Source organism: Balaenoptera borealis (genome assembly GCF_965194805.1).
Source record: "Balaenoptera borealis genome assembly, chromosome: 13".
NCBI lineage: Eukaryota > Metazoa > Chordata > Mammalia > Artiodactyla > Balaenopteridae > Balaenoptera > Balaenoptera borealis.
In genome coordinates, this window is record NC_138870.1 from 88017692 (window position 1) to 88043268 (window position 25577).

Sequence of the window (25577 nt, forward strand, 5' to 3'; positions counted from 1 at the left end):
TGGGAATGTAAATTGGTGCAGCCACTATGGAAAACAGTATGGAGGTTCCTTAAAAAACTAAAAATAGACTTATCATATGATCCGGCAATCCCACTCCTGGCCATATATCCAGAAAAGACGAAAACTCTGATTCAAAAAGATACATGCACCCCAATGTTCACAGCAGCACTATTTATAATAGCCAAGACATGGAAGCAACCTAAATGTCTGTCAGCAGATGAATGGATAAAGAAGATGTGGTACATGTATACAAAGGAATATTACTCAGCCATAAAAAAGAATGAAATAATGCCATTTGAAGCAACATGGATGAACCTAGAGATTATCAAGCTAAGCGAAGCAAGTAGGACAGAGAAAGACAAACATCACATGATATCACTTATACGTGGAATCTAAAAAAATGATACAAATGAACTTACTACAGAAACAGACTCACAGACATAGAAAACAAACTTATGGTTACCAAAGGGGAAAGGAGAGGGAGGGATAAATTAGGAGTTTGGGATACAAACTACTAATAAAATAGATAAACAACAAGGAACTACTGTATAGCACAGGGAACTATATTCAATATCTTGTAATAAACCATAATGGGAAATTCTATATATTTATTTATTTATTTATTTATTTATTTATTTATTTATATAACTGAATCACTTTGCTGTATACCTGAAACATTGTAAATCAACTATACTTCAATTTTTTTAAATGGCAAAAAAACTAATAAACAAATACATAATTTTAGGTAGTGTGCTATGTGCTATGAAGGAAAATAGAGCTGAGTGAAGAAGTAATGAGGGTGGACGTTCATCTACACAGGATGCACAGGGAATTCACTTCACTCTGAAATTGTAGACAGACTTCAGACAGCCTTGCTGAGTTCTCAATAATTCTAAAGAGTTTCCAAAACAATCTCCTAAATAGAATAAGACCATGAAAGGGTAACTGGCCCCCAAGCCTTCTTCAGTCTTAAATCTCCACTTGCCCGTGGACAGAACTGCCTTCAAATCAGTGCACTGCCTCGATTCTCCCACCACTGCCTGTTTTCTTACGTCTTCACCTCCCATCCCACCCTTCCTCATAGCCCCCCTGCCAGCTCCCAAGTGGTCTTCTCCACATCTTTGTTTATTCCTACCTTCCTACCCTCGTTCATGCAGATCCCCTGCCTAGCCGGGCCTCGTCCTCAGCCAGCTCACACCCTCCATCTCCCTTAGGCGTTCCTCCCGAGAGGCTCTCCCTGGAAAACCTCCCGCTACTGATCACTGTCTCCCTTAAATGTAAACATGGAAGAGAAACTCTGCAGAGAACCTCAGAGAACCCTATATCCTTAGTTACAGATGGAGCCCAGAGACAGACCTGGGCCAGAGCACTTGTGACTTGGCAAAGGTCACGTAACTGACTACGGCCAGGCAAAGACTAAAACCCAGTTCAGCCTCCTCCAACCAGGCTGTGCTTTAAATCTTTCATGTGTTATATATTTTATAATAGGTTTGTTTTGCCTCCTAACAAAACAAGAATTTGCTTGAAGGGAGAAATTAACTTCATTTGTTTTTGGATCCCCCAGATACAAAACGTAGGATGGTTCTTTGAGCACAGGGTACAGAGTTCCCATCTGTCCCAGCCCATTTGTCTATTACCGCATCTAGAAAAGACCAAGACAAATTGTCATTTGGATTGAAATACAGGCCATACGGCATTCATAAAATTCATGTTGGAGGACCTAGGAGACCATTTCAAAGTAGTAAGCAGCCCCTGCAGAGCACCTGAGGAACTGCCCCCACAAGGAGAAAAACTCAGACAAAGGAAACTCAGACAACAGCCTCCAATCCAGAGTCACAAAGGCAGATGCAAGCGATGACTTGTGATTGGGTGATTGGGCTGCCACTCACATGGGCAGCTTCAGGCTGAGTGTTGGGGGGGGTAGGGTGCGCAGTAGGAGGCTTGTTTATCTTAACCGGGTGAATGAATCTCCCAAACCACCCCAGACCTACAAACTAGTTAGGTTAAGATAACACATCCTTATAATTCTGTCATGCATTACAATGTATAAAGCACTAAATCCTCACTGAATAGATACAGTGTAAGCGTCATACACCATAGTTCTTTTCTTCCCTCAGTGCAAAAATCCTTAAAGAGGATCGCTTTGATGACTAACGTTCAGTAACACTTTTACTACAGAGGCCCCAAGACTTCTTTAAAAATGACTGATGATGAGTCCCAGCTACATGTGGTTCTGGCTTCCTTCTTATTTTATGAGTTCCTCAGGCACGCTCCATGTAGATAGACATTTTCCATTAAAGGTAGATAAAGGGGATCACGATATGCCACCCCAAAGTAGGCCACACTGACATTGGAATTATTACGAGCTGAGGCATTTGATTCCTGAGATCCCTTATGTGCCTAAAAGCAGAGCCTCCCAAAAGGACTCAAGTGTTATAAGTCCCCCTCCCCGGGGCAGGGGGCGGGGGACAGGAAGCCAGCACCACACCCAGACAGACACTGCCACAAACTACCATATCACCTATTCTCCTAAGGGCCTATTTATCCTTCCAAAGAGTCATGTGCTTTTCCATGAGGGCCTTTTCTCCCCCTCCCTCTCCCCTGCTAAGTTAGTATATAGATCCCAAGTTCAAGCCACCCCTTGGAATTGCTCATCCCTGAGTAGGTGTGTAAGTGTGATGCACACATGAGTAAACTTCTGTTTGATTTTTCTCTTGTTAATCAATCTTTTCTCAGGCTAATTTTACAGGGCCCCAGCAGAAGAACCTAGGAGGGTAGAGGAAAAAATTTTTTTCTCCCCTACAGTTTTGGTGACAAAGGTGGGATTCTATCATCCAGTATTCCTTGCTTGGTCCAGAAGCTGCTGTTAAGAGATCGTGGGCTTCTTAACAAAAGCCACAGGAGATAAAATTTCTTACCAAAGTTAGCCTCTCAAATTTCTGCCTGCAGGGTCAGGTGGAATGAGGGTGGTGAAAGTCTGCCTTTTCAATTTAATTTTCAGGCTCAGCCAGGGACCCTAAGAAGATGGAAGAAACGTTTTTCTGCCCCTACATAGGAAAACTAAAAATACGTCAAAGAACAACTGATTCCAAGGTCTCCGTAAACTTAGTCTATCTTTCCCTCCCAGGGCTCTCATCCTCCTGTACTGAAGACACCCATCAGCTCTCACCACCGGGGACTGAAACAAAAGCACAAGAATCCTGCCCTGACAGATGACTTAACCACGCACGATGTACCTGTGAGCCTGGAGCGGGCCTTATGTGAAACAAATCAACTTCAATCACCAGCAGGTGGGAAGAAGTATAAAATGATGGCAAGAAAGTGCTCCTTACAGAAAAACACTTGATCATAACCACGTTGAAAATTGACTGCAAAATGGAAACCTATCATAAAGAATTATTTAAGAAGTCACCAAAACACTGTGATTGCCAGAGACCCTCTTATCGGAAAGTAAATGAATATATTATACTTTCACCATAGACAAGCCACCAAAACTAGTAACAAAAAATTAGGCAAAGCAACCAGATCAGGCAAACTAGTTCCTTTCCCATAAATGTTTTCTAGATTTGCATCTGCAATTTCTGTTTAGAAACAAAATCTTTACTCAGCCTGGACACCCTTACTGGAAAACAAAAGTACACACATGCACGCACACACACACGCACACACACACATACTCCTAAATCTGTACAGTGAAAACAGAAAATATTCTCTCCCTGCAGATATCAAGTATTTTAAGCCTTTTTCGTCAGCACATGACTCGGCCAAGAGCAAGCCCGTTTTACTGTACTATGGATGACAAGCATATATGCTGGGGAAGTGGTTGATTTAGGTCAGGGTTTCCTAGTCTTGGCGCTGTTGACATCTTGGGCTGGGTAATGTTTTATTGTCAGGGGGCTGTCCTGGGCACTGTAAGATGTATAGCAGCCTCCCAGGCCTCCACCCACTAAATGTGCACTCCCCACCCCCAGCCATGATAATCCAGTTTCTCCAGACTTTGTGTCCTGAGGGTCAAAATCAGCCCGGGGTTAAAAACCACGCTTTAAGGCTGAAGTAGATTGTGCCCTGTGGCAATGAGACTTCAGGGAGCCCTGACAGTGTTTCAAAATTTTTCCAGTTGTAGCATTTATAGAAACTGAGATTTCTAGTGTAGCCTACTGAAAGAAAGAAACAAAGCTGCCCGAGGGCTGAGAGGCCTCTGTTGGACCCTCACTGAACCCTCACTCTATTTGAACCCAGTCACTGGAGGCACAAAAGTTGGCAAGTGCTGTCTGTGGGAATCACATCCCTGACTACGCCTACCCCACCCTCCAGCCGTGGCCTGTCCCCAGCCTCCTATCCAAGTGTGATTTGCTGCCTCCAATTCAACTCTCATTCTCCTCAGTTCCCAAGTCTGGCAGAGATGCTCCAGGCAAATGACAGAATTCATGTGTGGCAACTATTTGCAGAACAAGCTAATGGGCTACTGAGTCAAATAAGTACTGAGGCAGTAAAAGGTGAGGTCCTGCTACCCTGGTCCCTGGCAATAGCAGAGCCTGGAAAGCAGGACCTTTCTCTCAGAGGCCCCTGAGTTCTTCAACAGTGACCCTGGAGGACCACCCTTAAAAGGTCAGTAAATTCCACCTAACCAATCTAGCACCAGGGATGAAGAGACTCCACAGTCACTATAAACTACAGGTAATAATATCAACATTCTGGTGGAAGAAATGCAGAGGAAGAATCAGAACTCCTCCCACGAAGGGAAACAGAACAGTATAACAGAAGCAACAGGGAGCAAAAGGAGGCAAAAGACCCAACCCCAATCCTCCTGATAAGATTTAAGGGCCAAATTTTTCATTTCAATTTTTTTAACTTTCGTTTTAAGTTTTAAATGTTTATCTTTAATCAGAAAATGTCTTCAAATCTCTGCACCAGATCTGAGGCACTGAGTCCCATGAGTAAAATCAAAAGTGGGCCCATTGTGTTATATCTGGTCACGTGTTACTCTAGCGACACAGGAAAAAGTATGAAAAGGCTACTGCTATAGGAACAGCATCTTAAAACAGAACTGGAAGAAAGAAGGGAAACTACACTGACAGGAGAGGGGTGTGGTTGGGCATGGTGTTTTGCCTACAAAAGAATGAAAAATGGGATGGAAAGGACTTTTAAAAGATACCTTTCTGTTGTGGTATGAATGTTTATGTCCGCCTTAAAATTCTTATGTTGAAATCCTAACCCCTGAGATGATGGTATTAGGAGGTGGGGCCTTTGAGAGGTGATAAGGCCATGAAGATAGAGCCCTTACGAATGGGATTAGTGCCCCTTATAAAAGAGACCCCAGAGAGCTCTTAGCCCCTTTCTTCCACTATGTGAGGACACGGTGAGAAAACAGCTGTCTTTGAACCAGGAGTTGGGCCCTCACCAAATCTGCTGGCACCTTGATCTTGGACTTCCCAGGCTCCAGAACTGTGAGAAATAAAATTCTGTTGTTTAACCCACCCAGTTTACTTATAGCAACAGACTAAGACACTTACCTAATGAGGGAAGGTAAATAAGCTGCCAAAAAAAAAAAGTTGAAAGTATGTGGAACAGGAGTTGCTTGCTTCAAAAATGAAGGCTTTTTAAAAAATAAGCAAAGTATGCAGGTGAGACGGAGGGAAAAGTCATCTGCTTCTAACAGAAATACATCAAAGCAATTATCTAATTTACACAAGGTATCACTTAGGCTAATGCTCACTTGCTTCCTGACGAGCGAGCGAGGAGTTCGCCAGAGTGCCTGCATTTTCCTTTATTTTTATCACTTGTTTATAATATTCAATTGCTTGCTTCCTTTGAATCTAGAAAAGAGAAATTTAATTAAAGCTTTGCATCCAAGAAGCATGGCATTCATCCATTTATCCAACAAACATTCACGGAATGCTGGCACTGGGGCTGGGGTTCAGAAATGAGGAAGACTAACCCTTGCCCTCAGAGAATTTTCCGAGGTAGGAGGAGAGATTGGAGGGTGAAACGGAGGACCAACCACCTGTGAAGGACACTGAGTGCAAACCTAGGGGTTTGGGACTTTAATATTGAAGAGTTTTCATTAAGACAGTGATGTGGATGTGATCCAACTTGCATTTTAGAAAATTCACCTGGGTGCAAGTGCGGAGGATAAACTGAAGCAGGTGAGGCTACGGGAGGGGAGACCAGCTGGTCCAGAGGAAGAATGATAAGGGTCTGAGCTAATGCAGCGGCCACAGATGTGACCGGAGACCTGTTAAGTCTTGGCGTCACATGGAATGTGGTGGTCCTGGTGCTGGGAGCGCTGGCATCTGCACGTGCAGTAGGGTGATGAGGTTGGGAGCTTGAGCTCTGAGGTCAAGCGTGCCTGGTAATGATGCGGTGGTTAGGCACTACGGCTCCGCAATCAGACTCCCCTGGTGCTAATCCTGGCCTTACCATTTGAAAGCTGGTCAAGCACTCTAATCTCCTAAACCTCGGTTTTCTCGTGTTCAAAATGAGGATAATAGAGCTGTTGTGAGGATTAAATGAGAAAATGTATGGAGTGGGTTTAGCATGGTGACTGATAATAAATACCACGAAAATGTGTCATTAAGATGGTGTCTGTACTGGGTGAGATGGGAGAAGATGCATTTTGTCAGGGAGAGGGGTGGATGTTTTCAGGCTTGAGAATGTTGACTCTGAACTGCCCGAAGACTTTGGATACCCAAATGGAGACGCCCAATAGGCAGATGGATGCACACGTGTGCAGCTGATGAGGGAGGTCTGAGAAGGAGATGGAGACAAGAAGCCATCACCTTAGGGAATGCTGGCTGAAGCCCTGGGCACGGGCGAGGTTGCGGCACCATGGCTGACACATGTAGAGTCCAAGAACTGAACCCAAGAGAGCACCACCATCTGGACGAGAGTCGGGAAGAGAAAGAGGAAACCCACGAAAGAAACCAAGAAGGCATCATCAGAGAAGACGGCCATGAGGGTGGGTAGCTCAGAAACCAGGAGAGCATATTTCAGGAGGGGAGCAATGGGTGCTGTCAAAAACTCCAGCAGCAGACGACCAACGAGATCAAAGTGCAAAGAGACACAACGAGGAAGTCCCTGATTATGTTCATGGGAGGAGGCGAAACGGAGTTGGGTGGAGGGAGAGGCGAACGACATCAACGGGAAGTGAGGCAGCTGAGACACTTGTCTGTGGAGGGGACACTGATGAAAGGACAGCTGCTGATGAATGGATACAAAGTTGAGAGAAAGAGCGATGACATTCACTGATTTCACTGAGAACATATCCCCGTTCCTCTTAAGCCAGTTTGCTCATTCTTCTCTGTCCTGGGGGGAGGCGGCGCGCGAGGGAGGGGGGAGTTGGGGGAGGGTTACTTTTAATTTTGTAATCTGACCTCATGAATCCATCCCTACCTATCCCCACTCTCCAAGGCCCCTTAGGACCCTCTGATCATTTCCCTAGGGCATGAGAGCTGTCTTGAGGGCCCCTGGCCACCAAGACAGAGGATCTCCACATGGTTGAGAGGTGAGTTGAGTGGCACAGCAAAAATCTCCCAGTCTTAACCAATGTGGAAGATGCGGTCACCTAAGGACAACCTTCTATAAGGATAAAGGCTTCTCGGTCGTTTCGGAAGGCTGACCGTTGACAATGAGGTCTGGGAAGAAGACTGCCAAGTACGGTCAGCTCCTCTGACACAGAGGCCAGGCACGTTGAACGGCAGCAGTGTTAAGTGTCTGATGAGTCACACGCTGCCAGCCCTGGATTTATGGTGGGGCCGCCCAGGATGTAGCGATGACTCAGTCAGTAAGCTACGTGTTTAGATTTCTCTTTTACGAGGCAATGGTTTTACTGTCAAGCTTTTCGCTTCTCTAAAGAAAGTCCTGTTCTCTGCTCACAGTGCTGACCTTAAGAGGAACAAAAGTAGGCTTATGTAGCGTCAAGGGCCTCAAAAATTCCCTGCTGGGGAGCAAAATAATAATACTAAGAACTCAATTTATCAATTCAGTGCGCCAGGCGTTCTTCCAAGCACTTTACATAGAAGATCTCTCAGTTCTCACCGTCACCCTACAAGGAACACACTATCACCACTCTCGTTTTACCAACGAGGAAACAAATGAGACACCAACATGTTAAGTATGCGCCCAGGTTCTCACTGTTACCAAGCAGCAGAAACAAAATTTGAATCCAGGCAATCGGACCCCAGAGCCCAACATCTCAGCACTACTACAGAGCACTGGTAACTTTACCCTTAGAAACTCCTTTACTGGGGCTGCTCTTTTCAAGGTAAATATTCTTCGAAAGGGTTAACACTGATCTGCAGTTCAGCGTTAGAGATGACTCACATCACATTCTTCTTGGGAGCAAAAGCCAGAAGAGGTCACCTCCCTGGTGAGAGGAAAATTCTCTCAAGGATGGTGGAAAGGGAAAAGTGAAAGGTAGGACGGCGAACAGGGAAGGGAGAGGGAGGAGCTACAAAAACAAAACCTCACAACTTTACAATTTCACCGAGAGCGTCCCTGGCCCTTCAACCAGCTGAACTGGCTGTGCAAGGGTGTAGGCTGGGCCAAAGGAAGGATGTGGTGGACTGACTCTCTGTGGACTCACAAAGAACTTTCTCTCATACCAACCTGGCAAAGGAAGAAGTGGTCGAGCTTGGCAAATCCTAACACAGATTAGATCCGGACGGTAATACCTACAACCCCTCTTTTTAAACACAGACGCTGACAGTCTCTCCTGACCAAACTCTACTCAGGCTCTTCCGAGCAATTTTCAACTCGGCCCCAACTTTTGGACTTCGCTGTTCATGTCTGCATTGTCCACCCAGCGAGAACCCTGCTCGGTCAGTTTAGCCATCCTTGATTTCTGATCACCGTCCGTATCTACGCAGATTCCTCACCGCCACCATCCCCCAGGTGACGTCTGATCACCCTGGCCTGCCTTCAACAAGAATCCTGTTACGTCTGTTTAGCCAGAATCCACCCCCATCCGTACCCCTGATGTTTCCTCTTAGTAACTTTCCGTCTACTGACCCCGCACACCCCGCTGCTTTTCCGTGTATTCGGAGGTGAGTCCAATCTGTCTCTGCCGCTGCAGAACCCCGCTGCAGAGGGGTCCCTACACCTATCACGAAGGGCCTGAATAAAGTCTGCCTTAACAAGTCTTTCTTTAACGAGTGTCACAAATACTTTTTTCTTTAACAGCTTTAGCAACGCCTTGTATGGAGAGCCCAGGAAAGCCCCACACGTGGCAAGAGAGTGAGAGGTCTTCCCCGGCGAGGAGGGGTGGCAGGAAAGTGCGTTCTGAGGCACTGCAGGCTCTGGCCTAGGTCTTGCAGAAGACAGACCAGTGGGGTGTGGTACCGGAGACACAGTCCACAGAGGCCTGAAGTACAATACATATATCTTCCTCACAAGGCCCGGGGTGATGCTGGGAGATGCCCACGATGGCATTGTCCTCCTTTTTACTTTTCCTCCTGCCAACACCTCTACACGGTTTGTGGGCTAGGAGCTCCTTTCAAATATATCATGGTCAGTGTCCTGACAAACAGATCAGGGCAGAACTCTCAGGCACGGTGAGTCTCTCTGCACAAGGCTGGGACCAAAGAAGTGAGACGCCCCGATGAGTGACCCCTGACCTCCCTGCCACTAGTGGGGTTTTTTGGGGGGACTGGGTGTGGGGAAAGGAGACACACTACTTGAAACATTTTGTAAAAACTTACCTTTCACTATGTCTCAGTGGGAAAAACAGTAAATCCGCTAAAAATTCCATAATTTCTCCAACTAGGGTGTTTTTCTCACCAAACTTCTCCTGATATTTAAGCAATCTTGAAATTTCATTTTTGCAAGAGAAGCGTTTCCGGCAGCAGATCTGAAAATAAAATGCATGTGCGTGACTTACTGGGCACGATACATGTTGGTTACCTTCATTGTGTCACCAAAAATAATGCTCATAAACGTCCTTTATTCTATATAGGACCATACAAAACAGCAGAGCAGTTTATATTAGCAGAGGCTTGAGACTTTCAAAGTGATTGATAAGATGTGTGTACATCTTTATAAGAAACTAGGGCACTACTCTCAACCGCAGCACTATGGACATTTGGGGCCGGATAGTTTGTTGCGAAGGGTCCTGTATAATGTCTGCCATCTCCCCTGGCCTGTACCCACTAGTTGCCAATAATGACACCCCCAGTCATGACAGGCTAACGCGCCTCCAGACATTGCCAAAGGCCCCATGGGGCGCAAGCCTGCCCCCCGGTTGAGAACCACTGAGTCAGAGGATGGAAATGTTACAATTCAGCCTTTCTTAACCCCATCAGTTAGTTGGGAAATGGATTAGCAAGTACGGGTTAAGTATATTAATCATAACAGTAACAGCTAGTACAGAAAATAAAACATTTTGAAGCAAAAACACACGTTTACATCAGAACACCTTCAGCGTATTTCATGGTAGCCTGGTCACAGGTGTTGCTGTACAGTAAGCTGGACATTTCAGTAGCACACTGCAGAATATGATTTTCTTTTAAGTACTCCTTAGATGCTGACTTCGCCAGGTTGTTCAGCACTCTGCCTGCAGGGAATAAATTTTGGCACAGAAGATGAGGCTCAAGGCTTTTTTCCACAGAAGAGTTAAGATGTCACTAGGCAGAGCATTTAATATCATTTCTTCCTCGCTGCCAACAGCTGGGTTTTGTCTTAATAAATCAATTACTGACCTACATTGCATGGAGTTGGTTTTTCTACAACGAATTTGTGTGTGTGCAGAAGTTATAGGGCTGAGGAGCTGAGGCAATAGATTGAAACCAAATCCAAGTCCGTTTTGCAAATGAACAGGTCAGAAACAGAGTGAGAATATGAATGTAGTGAAACCAGCCGTCACCATGGTAACCAAGTCCTAGAGAAGGCAAGCCGGTACAGCCTTGCAACAAGAAACAATAAAATGGTACAGCCTTACTACAAGAAACACGTGAATAACCCCATAAACCTAATTAATAAGTAATGGGCTGTACCTAGATACACAGTGCCTTGGGAGTGTACCCTTTGCAAAGGCCTAAATTTTGCTAGTTATTGAGAGTTAGCTATTCTAACAATAATAGACTTCTAAAAGTAGACAGTTTTACGGTTTTCTAAGCCATACTTTGTTATGGAAAGGGATAAAAACCATAATTATATTTCAAGAAGGTGTTACTAGAGCATTGCTAGCAGTAAACAAAGCAGATTTAACTCCCTGTGCTAAGGAATTTAGTATTAATTATAAAGGATTACCATTAAATTATCAAAAAGCATCTTTCCCATCATCAACAGCACCCCATTCACTGCTCAGCGCCCACTCCAGGGCCTCAGGCCGTGCATCTGCACACCAGGGACGGGCAGCCAAGTACCTGGTCTCCCTACGTCCCCTCTTAGCCAGCACATAATCCATTCTCCATACAGCAGCAAACGTGACCTCAAAACAGAAATCCGGCGATGTCATCCCCAGCCTAACTCCTGCAAGGCTTTCCCTCGCACTGATAATAAAATCCAAATGTTTCCTGGGGCCCGAGGCCCTGAAGGATGTGAGCCCAGCTGCCTCCTGTCCTTTGTTCACAAAGGCTTCTTTTTTTTTTTTGTAATTTTCTTATTTAAGTATAGCTGATTTACAATGTTGTGTTAGTTTCTGGTGTACAGCAAAGTGATTCAATTATATACATATATATATATATATATATATATATATATATATATATATACACACACACATGTGTGTACTTGTTCAGATTCCTTTCCATTATATGTTGTTACAAGACAGTGAATATAGTTCCTTGTGCCACACGCACAGCAGGTCACAAAGGCCTCTTTTCATCGCTAGGACAAGCCGAGCCCTCTCCCACCTCAGGGCTCTGCACACGATGTTCCCTCTGCCAGGAATGCCCCCATCCCCACCACATGTGGCTCCTGCAGTCTGTCACGTCTCAGCTTCAATGTCCCCTCCTGGAGAGGCCCCTTGACCACCCTTTCACAGGTGGTCCCTCCCCCTGCTCACGCTCTACCTCCATCTCTTGATTGTGTCTCTCACTGCATTTAGTACAGCCTGTAATTACTGCATGTGTCCACTCCCTTGTGTGTCATGTGTCACCTCCTTTAGGGGGCAGCGTTGGTGACTCTGTCCTGTTCAAGCTGCTGGACTCAACACAGTGCCTGGTGCACGACAGGTGCTCAGTAAAGAGTTTTTGAATGTGTGAGCCCTGGTCAGGCTGGAATCCCCTCCCCTCCCCCTTTATCTGCTTGCCTAGACCCTGAATCCCCCACCTGACCCTCGTCAAGAGACCAGAAGTACAGTGCACTCCCATCAAAGCTGCTGCTAATGACACTGATCTACCTCTGAGCATTCCTGTTCACCAGAAGCCCACCCCGCCTGCTGTTTTCGCCCCCTTGGAGAACCACACTTGTCTATACCAGGCCAAAGTCTGCCGAAATCCTTGGAACTCTATGCTTTGGACGGCCCAGCTGGCTCTAGAAGGCCAGTCCCAGAACCCACAGAAGCGTCCCTGGTTCCCACACTGGTTTCCTCTGCTCACCAGGGTCCCAGCACGTCCATGACCAGCCCTGCCTACATTAGGATGACTTAGAAGCTAGCCTCTATGTATGGAGGATTAGAGCTTTATAAATGCCGATGCTAGAAGAGATGCCACATAGCAAGGAGTAATGCGGACAGGCTTTAGGGTCAGAGAGGCCTAGCTTGGACCCCCAGCTCCAGAGGTGCTAGCTGTGGGAGCTGACGTAGTTGATTTCATCTCTCTGACCTTCAGTTTCTTCATCTGTAAAGTGGGGTAACTATATATACCACGTGAGGTATATTTGAAGGTAAAAGAGCTTGTGAGCATCAAGTGCCTTGTACATTGTAAACATGAAACGAATGATAACTGTTACTGTAAAAGTGGATTTACACTCCAAAATATATAAACAGCTCATGCAGCTCAATATTAAAGAAACAAACAACCCAATCCAAAAATGGGCAGAAGACCTAAATAGACATTTCTCCAAAGAAGACATACAGATGGCCAAGAAGCACATGAAAAGCTGCTCAACATCACTAATTATTAGAGAAATGCAAATCAAAAGTACAATGAGGTATCACCTCACACCAGTTAGAATGGGCATCATCAGAAAATCTACAAACAACAAATGCTGGAGAGAGTGTGGAGAAAAGGGAACCCTCTTGCACTGTTGGTGGGAATGTAAATTGATACAGCCACTATGGAGAACAGTATGGAGGTTCCTTAAAAAACTAAAAATAGAATTACCATATGATCTAGCAATCCCACTACTGGGCATATACCCAGAGAAAACCACAATTCAAAAAGACACATGCACCCCAATGTTCATTGCAGCACTATTTACAATAGCCAGGTCATGGAAGCAACCTAAATGCCCATCGACAGACGAATGGATAAAGAAGATGTGGTACATATATACAATGGAATATTACTCAGCCATAAAAAAGAACGAAATTGAGTCATTTGTTGAGACGTGGATGGATCTAGAGACTGTCATACAGAGTGAAGTAAGTCAGAAAGAGAAAAACAAATATCGTATATTAATGCATGTATGTGGAACCTAGAAAAATGGTACAGATGAACTGGTTTGCAGGGCAGAACTTGAGACACACATGTAGAGAACATATGGACACCAAGGGGGGAAAACCGCGGTGGGGTGGGGATGGTGGTGTGCTGAATTGGGCGATTGGGATTGACATATATACACTGATGTGTATAAAATTGATGACTAATGAGAACCTGAAGTATAAAAAAAAAACAATATTAAAAAAAAAAAGTGGATTTACAGGTGAAATGCAGAGAGGGTAAGCAGCTTGCCCAAGGTGACCTTTGATCTTACAGTAGACTGTAAAAACAGCTGTGATTCTCCATGCCAACCTGTACCCAACTCCCCTTTGCAATGTCACGCTGCACCAGAGTCTCTTTCTCTGCCATGGAATAAAGCCTGATGACTTGCTGTGACTAATCACATGCAGCAGAGGGGGTGTCATGCCAGTTCTGAGCCTAGGTGTAAACTTGTGCTCTCCCTCTCGGAATTGTGCAAGCCACTAGGTGAGCAGGCCTGGGCTGTCTTCCCGAAGGATGAGGAGCACGTGACCAGAACCCTGTCACCCAGCCAGACAACCACCAGACATCTGAGTGAAGTCCTCTGAGACCAGCCAGCCCCCCTGGCCCTGCCAGCTGATCACAGATGTTTGCATGAGCCCAGCCCAGATCTGCTGAGCCTACCCTGGACCAGGGGGATCCCCTTGGTGGCCCATAGACATGGGCAATAATAAGTGGTTGTTGGTTTTATTTTATTTTATTTTTTTTTGCATGTGATTGAGTATCTATTCTAAACTAGGTACTCTACATCCATTTTTTTTTTGTTCCTTGCAACAATAATATGAGGTGAAAACCATTAGCATTTTAGAGTTAAGGAAAAACACCGAGGTACAGGGAGTGTCACTATGTTGCCATGGGTCATGACCATGCAACTAGTAAGCGGTAGAGACCCAGGTCTCTCTGTCCTAAAGACTGAGCTCTGCCCACCCATGAGTTAACCTGTCATAGAAAAGTTCCTTCATATTCATATTCATCTGTATAATGCAGCCATTGGACTAGATGATCTTTTGCTTATAGTTCAAAAAGAGTAGGATTGTAGCTCAGAAAGAATATTATTCTTTGTTGGCTGTTGGTTTTAATCTGTTGAGTTTTGGGGTGCTTTCTTATACAACATAAGATAATTGACACAGCTGTTTATATATGACATAAGTCTAGACATTATGTTTAGTCTGACTGTAAGTCAGTGAGTCAAAAATGCTTAGTATCTGCATTCACTGAACGTTCTTTGTTCTATTAGTGGTGCCATAGCAACGTCAGGCATCAAATACTGGAGAATAAAAAAACGAGCTACCATGAATGAGTACTTGACTATGTGTCAGGCACCATTCTGTGTGCTTTACGGTCTCCCTTGAATGCTTTTAGTCTCACAACGACCATGCAATGTAGGTGCTATTTTTATTCCTATATTTTTACAAATATGACAACTGTGACCCAGAAAGGCTAAGTCTTGTGTCTAAAAGCAAAGAGCCAAAAAAATAAAAATTAAATTAAAATTATTAATACATAAGTAAATAAATTTTTTTAATAAATAAATAAATAAACAGCAAAGAACCAGTAAGTGGAGAGGTGGGATTTGAACCCAGAAAGGCTGGTTTCACAGTCGAGCTCTGAGTGGCCCTCTTACTATTCAAAGCAGTGTGAGGTGCATCACAACAGCCTTCCACATTCTAAAAGGGTGATCTGTCACAGGAGGAGTGCTCATGGTCAACCCTCACACGCCCAGCAGCCCAACAGAAAATCAAGCAAGCAAAGCACACACGCCTGTTTCCCTTTCTTCACAGGTGGGAGGAGCCCAGGAGTCTGACTCTGGACCACAAGGGTTTATGCCCCCTGCACGTGCCCACCCTACCTTTCTGCTTCACTAAGTCCTGGTTGTCTTTTAAGTTGCTGGATGAAAATTCCATCAGGTTGGACCACGCTTTCTGGAAATACCAGAAGCCTTCCTTCCTCAGTCATCCCTATTTCCAGATAGAGTTCCCCGATAGCATTCTGTACTTTGGGAAGCATTCCTGTCATGGACCAACTCTACACAAAATGAAAGAGAACACAGTCCTGAGGGGACACAGCCGCCAGACATCTGCCCAAGAAAGGCTCATTTCATAATGAACTTGCAAAAGATTGCATGCTTTACAGCATTTCTTGTGGAATTCTAAATACTTATAAAATGAGAGTTATAGCGAAGCATTTATGGGGAGACACTGCAAACCAAAAATAAATTTTGGAAAATGTTTTCACAGGTTGTTAGTCAATGGTAATGAAAATTTTTGAAGGTAAGAATAACATGGTGATGTCTTGCAGCTGTTAAAGCTCCCAGAGGAGGTATTATCTAAAATCCAAACGAACACCTAAAAACGCTGTCTATGTGGACCTTGAATTCAAGTGTGACCAGAGACCTGCTAACTTTACGTTCGATACACTTTTGCTTAGAATTTCAATTCCCTTTCCTGGTTTAGCATGTTTATTTCAGGGGTACTTAAACTTCATTACCTTAAATCACTCCTCTATGAAAACCTTATCAATGCATAAGAATACACTAGTTGGTTATACTCTTTTAAATGAGAGTTAGTTATTTAAATAATAATGAGTTATTATTAATATCTCATTTCAGAAAACTTAATATTAACAAGACTATATATGAATATGTGTGGTAACTAATAAAGCCCTATTCAAATGGTCAGTATTACCACCATCACTGGTTATGGAATACTTTATGCTGTACCGAAATGTTAGCCCAGGACAGGACTGACTGAGCCTGGCTCCCTGCGGGAATTCTTTCTGCTCTCCTGCACCTACTGAAAGTGACCTTCTACGGCTTGACCCAGAGCTTTCCAATAAGTGTCTTGCAAACAGGTTACACCTACTCTGAGACACTGATCTCAGCGCTGGAGGCAGCTGGTTGTGGTGTGGAATCCCTGGACCCACAGTCTTTTACACTCCCTCACGGGTACCTTCCAAAGTGCCCCCTTCTCGGCAGCTATCCGAGGTCTCAGCCCTAGTGCTCACACTTCCCATCCTCCACTTCAAGATGGCCTGCATGCTGACTTTACTGAGATCAAACCTACTCTGAAAGATTGCCCTCGGATATTGGTTAGAATCACGATTGGCTGCAATTAACAGAAAACCCAGACTAACAGTGGCTTGATTTCTCTCTCATGCGAAAGTCAGAAAGTGGATGACCCAGGGCTATAGACACACCACAATGTCAGAGACACGGTTCCTCTTATCTCACTGTTTGACCTTGCCTGACCTCCATTCCCAAGGACACCTCTTGGTCTAAAATGGCTGTTGCATCACCAGCCATCACAGCCACAATCCAAACAGCAGGAAGGAGGAAAGAGGAGAGGGAGGGCACACCCTTCACTTCATGGAAACTTCTCAGAAGTTATCCATAGCACCTCCATTTACATCCCATCAGCCAAAACTTAGGCATTTGCTCATATCTAGCTTCAAGGGAAGCTGGGAAATGTAGTCTTCTTTCCAAACAGTCCAGGAGGTGGGTGGGGACATTACTTACTACAAAAGGGGGACTAGATATTGGGAAATTATAGTCTCTGGTATACCTCAATTACCCTTTTCTTTTAAATTTCAAATTAGCAGTGTTTTCACCTATCTTCTTCCTTCCTGCCTATGCCACAAGAAGGGATGCCCAACCTCCTTACCAAGGACCTGCCCCTTCCCAAGCTCGCGAAGTCCTGTGTTCCTCACAGAGTCCCCACCAGCATCTCCAATCCACCTCTCTCCCTGGCTCGTTTCCTGCTCCACACAAACACATAAATCCTGGATGAAACCTAACTTGAACCTGGTACTATCTTGACTTTTCATCTTTCTCCTTTTACTGACACACTTCTCAAACAGGTATTAACACATGTGCTTCCCCATCTCATTATCACACACTCACCTCTTAAAGCCCTGCAGTTTGGCTCCTCCCACATATACGCCCTTCCATCTCAAGGGTTACCACTGACCTTTGCTCACCAGACCCAGGGGCCTTCTTTCAGTCCTCATTTGCCCAGGCCTCTAAGGAGCAGCTGATGCTGTTAGCCACTCCCTCTTTGACTTGGGGAAACTAGGATATCCTTATTCTCTTCCAATCTCTCACTCCTGTACAGGTGTTTTCTCTTTCCTCCTTTTAAGGATAAGTAATTTTCCAATAACCAATTCCTACTGTCATTCAGAGATCTTGTTTCCTCGTGGTTTTAGCATTCACATGTATGTAGATGTCTCTCCAGTCCCTTTCCAGACTTCTAATCCTATGTTTCCCCAGCTGGCTGGATACTCCCCTTGGGTATTTTTCCTGAACTGCAAACTCAGCAGTTTAAATGTTAAAAATTCATCATCCTCTCTCCAAATCCAGGCTCCTCTTTGAATTTCCCCACGTCCATCATCAGACTCAAATCCTCAGGGTTTCCTTGATTTCTCCCCATGTCATGGCCACATTTCCAATCAGTCTGAGTCAGGCAGAATCCCCTGTCACAGGGAAGATGACAGCTCCCAATCTACCACCAGCCCACAGTGGTCCTTTGACCCTTGAGTCTCACTGCCCACATTGCCAGGAATACTAATCAGCGTGTCAGATGCAGCCATATAGTGTCAGTATCCTCTTGATGAAGACATGTCTTTTATTCCCCTCTTACTCCAGGCCATCTGCTTCTTGAGGGCAGAGACCCCACGATCCAAGAATTGAGTTCTGTGCTTCATGGGTATTCAGTAAACATTTGTTGATATGCCCAGTGATTGTGAAGCATTCTTAGGTCATGGACTGTACTGGCCACCACCTGTGGAGCCCTGACCGAGCAAAGCTCTTAAACTGCATAACCTCAGTGGATATGTGCAGAAACCCTAGGAAATAAGGATTATTACTCCTCTATTACAAGCAGGGAAACTGAGGCTCAGTGAGGTTAAATCAATCCCCCAAGCTCACGTGGCTAGCCAGTAGGAGAACAAGGGTGTCCAACCCAGACCGGCCTATCTCCAAAGCTCTGCTCTGCACGTTTTCTTAACAAGTGAGCCTCTGATGCATAAACAGAGGCCCCTTCACAAAAGTATCCTTTGGTTTTCCTGCAGCCTGATGCACCTACTGTGAAATACTAGGGGGAGAGTCATGAGACTTACTTTCTTAACAAGCATACTTGCTGCTATAAATCAGGGTTTCCCAGCCTCAGCACTATTGACTTCTGTGCCATCTAATACTTTGACATGGGGGGCGGCAGGGCTGGCCTGTGTCGTGTAGGATGTTTAGAGCATCCCTGGCCTCTACCCACTAGATGCCGTTAGCAAGCCCCCCGCCAAGCTGTGACAACCAAAAGGTCTCCAGCATCTCCAAATGGTCCTTGACAAACAAAATTGCCTCCCAGTTGAAAACCTCTGCACCAAAACTTTAAAATAACCTAATCTGAAGAAATTACAAAAGTGGTTTGGCACGGAATGTATATAGCACAAATAATAAGCTCTTTCCCCTCAAGAATGTTCAGTACATATTTCAAAGAAGAGGTTATTGCCCAAAATCGTTTTAGAACTTCCCTTTGGGAAGGGACTTCAGAGCCTGAAAAAATTATTCTGATAGTCTCCATGATGGCTAATCCCAAAGAACTGTTGCAAAAATATTTTGAGAATAAAATCATAAGACTGATGCCTCTGGAAGGAGTGCTTTGAAGTGGGAAGTCCTCTCTGAACGTCTCAGCTTCGTCATGCTTCCCGTGCAGCCACCTTCTCCCTTCACCCCACCTACGCCACAGGTTACGCTTCCTCACAGTTGGAGATGCTGGCAGTGACTGGGAGCTCCATGAGGGCAGAAACTGTGCCTGCCTTGCCTACTGCTATCACCCCAACTCCCAGCACAGAGCTCAGGCTGGGCAAGGCCCTCAGGGAATGTTTGTCGAGTGGAGGACTGAGTGAATGAATGAGTGAGTGACTCAGTGAGTGAACGAGTGAATGGCTGAGTGAATGGCTGAGTGAATAGATGACTGAATGAGTGAGTTAATGAATGAATGAATGAGTGAATGAGTCAGTGAATGAGTGAACAGTTGAGTAAATGGCTGAGTGAACAGATGACTGAATGAGTAAGTTAATGAATGAATGAGTGAATGAGTCAGTGAATGAGTGAATGAATGAGGGAATGACTAAGTGAATGAGGGAATGGATGAATGAATGAATGAGTGGATGAATGAATGAGTGGTCGACTGAGTGAATGGCTGAAATCAGGCACTCAGTGATGACCTAATAAAATAATTGGTGCTTTCCAGAAAGACACATGTCAGTGATGAAAATCTGGACCTCGTGGGGAAAAAAGTATTTGGTGCAGGGGGACATTCCATAATCAAAATAAGATATCAGAGAATCACTGGACTCTACGCTCTGAAAATGCAAAAGTGGTCAAAATAGCTTAAATCAAACTCTTATTATCTCTTACCTAGGCCTCAGTTACTTTTTAACCCACGGATGGTAATAACAAAACAGCTTAAGATCTCACTGTGAGCCATGCATTGTTTGAAGTGCTTTGAGCTCCTGCTCACTTCACCCTGTTCACAGCCCCATGAGGCAGATCTTAGAACCCTCAACAATGAGAACTCTCAGTCAGAGGTTCAAATTTTTGCCAAAGTCGCACAGCAGGAAGTTCCAAAGCACTTTAAATCTGGGTCAGTCTGTTAACAGCCCAGGTTGATGCACTACTCCACACTACCTTCTAAGGACACAAAGTACTGGCAAATTCAAATTGATTCATTGATATATTTGTCACATTTACTAAGCACCCAGAGGTTGTAATACACCATGGTACATACAAAAATTGGTAAACAAGCATGGCCTCTGCAATAAAGGGACTTGCAGATCTTGAATCTTATAAATCTCTTTAGATAGAATTCCTTCTAGAAAGATGCATGTTGATGGAGCAGAGACAGAGCTTTATGAACATTTGAAGGCCTTCATTTTAAAACAAAAATAGTTTTGTCTTGGGTTACACTACCCTTGGTCCATAAAATACTACAATCGGTAAAAATTTATAATTTTTTAAAGGACAGTTAAAGAATAGTTACAGTTATATGTCATGAGTGAAAGTTTCATTGTATTCAACAAGCCCAAAAGTTTCTGTTTCAGGAAAAGTAAATCAATAGAGGGACAAGATAATCAATCAACCTTCCCCAACACCTTTATGAAAATTATAACCACCTAGAGGGGTGGGATAGGGAGGGTGGGAGGGAGGCTCAAGAGGGAGGGGATATGGGGATATATGTATGCATATGGCTGATTCACTTTGTTGTACAACAGAAACTAACACAGCATAGTGAAGCAATTATACTCTAATAAAGATGTAGAAAAAAAGAAAATTATAACCAACTCTTTAACCAGTATTTTATTAGTTTATTTCAACCCACTACTCTCGTTCCCATTTTGCTTTATGAACATTCCTTTTTTCCCTCCAAAATGACACCTATTGGTATTCATTCATTCAATCGTGACTCCCATCTATTGACTGGTTGTCATCACTAATATACAGTTTGGGACACAGATTAAAATCAAAGCTTCCTCACTGATGAACATAAGTAATAATTATTTATTATTCATTATTCATTAGTTCCTCTATTTGTGGACTAAATTATAAACAAACAAAGGTAAATGATATCTGAAAATACCTAACACAAATTGAATAATGTTTGAAGGATTTAAAAAATTATTTCCCAATTTACCTGCACTAACATGTTCTCAACACTCAAGAATAACTCTTCTGCTTCATTGGTCTTGCCCAGAAGCTTCAGAAATCTCACAATAAAGAATATAATCGGCATTTGTCAGTGGCAGTAACCTCAAAAAGTCTGCATTCCAGCACTAGAATGGAAAGAAAAGTAAATAATCCTAAAGCATATTTGGAAAGGAACAAAGAGTGCTTACCACTTAATCTTGATACAAGTTAAATATTAAATACATTTTCTATATTTCACTGTTTCTCTCTCAAAGGATCAGCACTTTGCTTTTATTAAGGTTTACATATATTACCAAGTATCTTAAACTACCACGTGAAAAATAAGTCAAGGCCTTTAACTAATCCTCATATGTAAATTTTGAAAACCAGAGAGTCAAAAAAGAGTATTTCTCTAGCTCAATCCATATATTGTTGTCATTTGTATTTGGGAGTGATTTTCAGGCAAGAAATAAAAGGCGCTTAAATTTCTTATACAATTCTGCCCTCTGTTGCAACTGTCTTGAATTACTAGCTTTAGCAGAAAGAACAAAATGTTAAAAGAACAAAATAGGAAGCATACCTGTGTGTGTGTGTGTGTGTGTGTGTGTGTGTGTGTGTGTGTGTGTGCAGTTATACCTTATCATATACAAATGAAAATATACAGAATTTTTGAACTTGAAGACTCAATTAAATACATGGTACCACAAAGTCATCATTTCCAGAATTTCTCTTTCCAAACATTCCAGTATCTAAACTTCTACATTTGTCCATTTGTTACATTTCAAACTGTTGTGCCTAATGTGTCTGACACAAATATATTCTTATTCCTCATCTGTTCCTTTGGACAAACTAGGCCACCCAGACCTTGGCTACACTCTTGCTTTCCTTCTGCCAACTTTTCCGTGGATCCCCATTCATGCACGGAATAAATGTTCAGTGAACACCAATGTGTCAGGCAGCATTCCAGGCTCTGAACACCAAGCACAGCAGACGAGGGTGCAGCCCTCAGCATCAGGGAGGCCGCCAGGAGCCTCTGAACCATAGCTATGGTGCCTTGGATTGGGAAGCAAAAACTAAACAGAGCCAGGGGAGAGAGAGTGCTGAGGGCCAGAGTCCAAGACATTTGTCTGCAGTGGCTGTCTGAGCAAAGGGGCCTGAGGTGGGTAAAAGAACTGAGGGGTGGAGCTAAGTGACGCGGGACCCTAAGAACCAGAAGTGGCTGCTCAGAACAGGCAGAAAAGGGCAGTGTGGACACAAAGCTAAGGGACAGGATCCTGTCTAGAAGTGGGACTTTTGCACATTCCAAGAGGGTTACTAAGTCCAGACTCCTGTCAAGAGCTCAGGTTGGGATGGATGGTGTTCATCACTAAGGGGCCATTCAGCACCCACACCATGCCTGGTGTTGCTCCAGGCACTGGGGATACAGCAGTGAACACGAGAGGTAGAGCCCTGCTCTCAAGGAGCTTATATTCCAGCAGCTGGGAGGGTTGGAGGGAGGGGAGAGGGGAGCAGAGATAGACAATTAAAAAAAGAAACAAGACAAAGTCTGGTAGCAGTAAAAGCTATGCAAAGAATTAAAACATGTTAACATAACAGAGAATGACTAAGTACAACGTTAGATTGGGAGGTCACGCTGAGAGGGTGACACTGCAGCGAGATCTAAATAACCAGAAAGAACCAGTACGACAATGAGTGGGAAGAACATTCCTGGCAGCGGGAACAGTTGGTGCCAAGGCCCAAAGGCAGAATGTACTTGAAGGACAGAAAGAAGGCCAGGGTCTTACAAAACGATGCTACCCAGGCATGCAGGGGCCAGATTGTATACGGCATTGTAGGCTAAACTGAGGAGTTTAGATTTTAGTATAAGTGCAACAGCAGACCAGTGGAGTTGTCTTAATCTGCAAAGTGACATGATCTGGTTTACATTCTTAAAAACTCATCTTGGCTACTATGCAGACAATGGACTTTGTAGGAACAAAAATGAAAGTAGGAAGACCAGTTCGGAGGCTGTTACAACAGGCCAAGGGAGAGGGGATGGTGGCTAGGGCTCACTAGAGTGATGCTAGTGAAAAGCTGAGGTTAGTGTGACACCTCTAACCTCTCCTCTTCAACATCATCCTGGGAGTCCTAGCTAGTGCAATAAGACAGGAAAAGGAAATAAAAGATATATATATATATATATATGGAAGGAAGAAATAAAACAGTCTTTCTTCACAAATGACATGATAGCCTATGTAGAAAATCCAAAAAAATAAATAAAAAACCTCCTGGAAATAATAAGCATTTATAGCAAGGTTACAGGATACAAGATTTATATTCAAAAGCCAACTGTGGGACTTCCCTGGTGGTCCAGTAGTAAAGAATCCACCTTCCAATGCAGGGGACGTGGGTTCAATCCCTGGTCGGGTAACTAAGATCCCACATGCTGCGGGGCAACTAAGCCTGTGCACCACAACTACTGAGCCCACACGCCTCAACTAGAGAGCCCGCATGCCACAACTACAGAGCCCACATGCTCTGGAGCCCGGGTGCTGCAACTAGAGAGAAGCCCGTGCGCCACAACTAGAGAGAACCCATGCACCGCAAGGAAAGATCCCGCATGCTGCAACTAAGACCCAAGGCAGCCAAAAAAAAAAAAAAAAAGGCCAATTGCTCTCCTATGTACCAGCAATGAACAACTGGAATTAGAGATTTAAAACATATTACTATTTATAATAGAACACCAAAAACGAAGTACTTAGGTATAAATCTAACAAAATATGTATATGATCTATATGCATAACACTACTAAAGTCTGATGGAAGATATCAAAGAAGATCTAAATAAACAGATATACCATGTTGATGGATTGGAATGCTCAGCACTGTTAAGATGCTTGACCTATAGATTCAATGCAATCCCAATAAAAATCTTCTATAGATGTCCAACCAACCTTTGACAAAGCAGCAAAGACAATTCAATGGAGATAGTCTAATTAACAAATGGTGCTGGAATAATTGGACATCTATGTATAAAAAAAATTAATCTAGACACAGACATTACACTTTCACCAAAAAATTACTCAAAATTGATAACAGACCTAAATATAAAATGAAATACTATAAAACTTTTAGAAGGAAATGCAGAAGAAAAGCTATGTGACCTTGGATTTGGTGATGAGTTATTAAATACAATACCAAAAGCACAATTCATGAAAAAATATTGTTAGACTTTATTAAAATTTAAAACTTCTGCTCTGTGAAAGTCACTATTAAGAGAATGAAAAGACAAGCCACGATTGGGAGAAAATATTTGTAAAATATATATCTGATAAAGGATTTCTATCCAAAATACACAAAGAACTCTTAAAACTCAACAATAAGATATGTAAAGATGCTCAACATTATCTGCCATTAGGGAATTGCAAATTAAAACAACAATAAGATATCACCACACACCTATTAGAATGGCTAAAATCAAAAAATTGACAATACCAAATGCTAGCGAGGATACAGAACAACAGAAACTCTCATTCATTGCTCGTGTGAATACAAAATGGTATAGTCCTTTCAGAAGACGATTTGGCAGTTTCTTATAAAGCTAAACATAGTCTTACCATACAATCCAGCAATCATGTTCCTAGGTATTTACTCAACAGATTAATAAACTTGGCATGCAGATGTTTATAGCAAATGTTTGTCCTTCAATAGGTGAATAGGTAAACTGTGGTACATTCGTACCCTGGAATATTATTCAGCATTAAAAAGAAATGAGGTGTTGGGATTTCCCTGGTGGTGCAGTGGTTGAGAATCCGCCTGCCAATGCAGGGGACATGGGTTTGATCCCTGGTCCGGGAAGATCCCACATGCTGCAGAGCCACTAAGCCCGTGTGCCACAACTACTGAGCCTGCGCTCTAGAGCCCGCAAGCCACAACTACTGAGCCCATATGCCACAACTACTGAAGCCTGCATGCCTAGAGCCCGTGCTCCACAACAAGAGAAGCCACCACAATGAGACGCCCGCGCACCGCAACGAAGAGTAGTCCCTGCTTGCCGCAACTAGAGAAAGCCCGCGCGCAGCAACAAAGACCCAAAGCAGCCATAAGTAAATAAATAAATAAATAAAAACATTTCTACTACTAAAAAAAAAAGAAAGAAAGAAAGAAAGAAATGAGGTGTCAAGCCATGAAAAGACATGGAGGAATCTTAAATGCATATTCTAATCACAACTGTGTATAACATCCCTGGCAGCTTAAAGAAAGGCAGTGATGGTGGAGGTGGACAAGTTTGAGAAACATTTAGGA

The 25577-nt window shown here is 43.7% G+C and overlaps 1 pseudogene across 1 annotated transcript in view; it reads right to left on the reverse strand.

Annotated features, from left to right (window-relative positions):
* The window catches only part of LOC309608729 (putative tetratricopeptide repeat protein 41), an 89642-nt pseudogene that overhangs the window by 13383 nt on the left and 50682 nt on the right, over nt 1-25577 (reverse strand). Inside the window, exons 8-12 of the transcript XR_014249721.1 lie at nt 21302-21440; nt 15469-15644; nt 10402-10549; nt 9699-9847; nt 5680-5816 (exon numbers count right to left, since the gene is read on the reverse strand). The product of XR_014249721.1 is annotated as a putative tetratricopeptide repeat protein 41 (transcript). The remainder of the gene's footprint in view (nt 1-5679; nt 5817-9698; nt 9848-10401; nt 10550-15468; nt 15645-21301; nt 21441-25577) is intronic.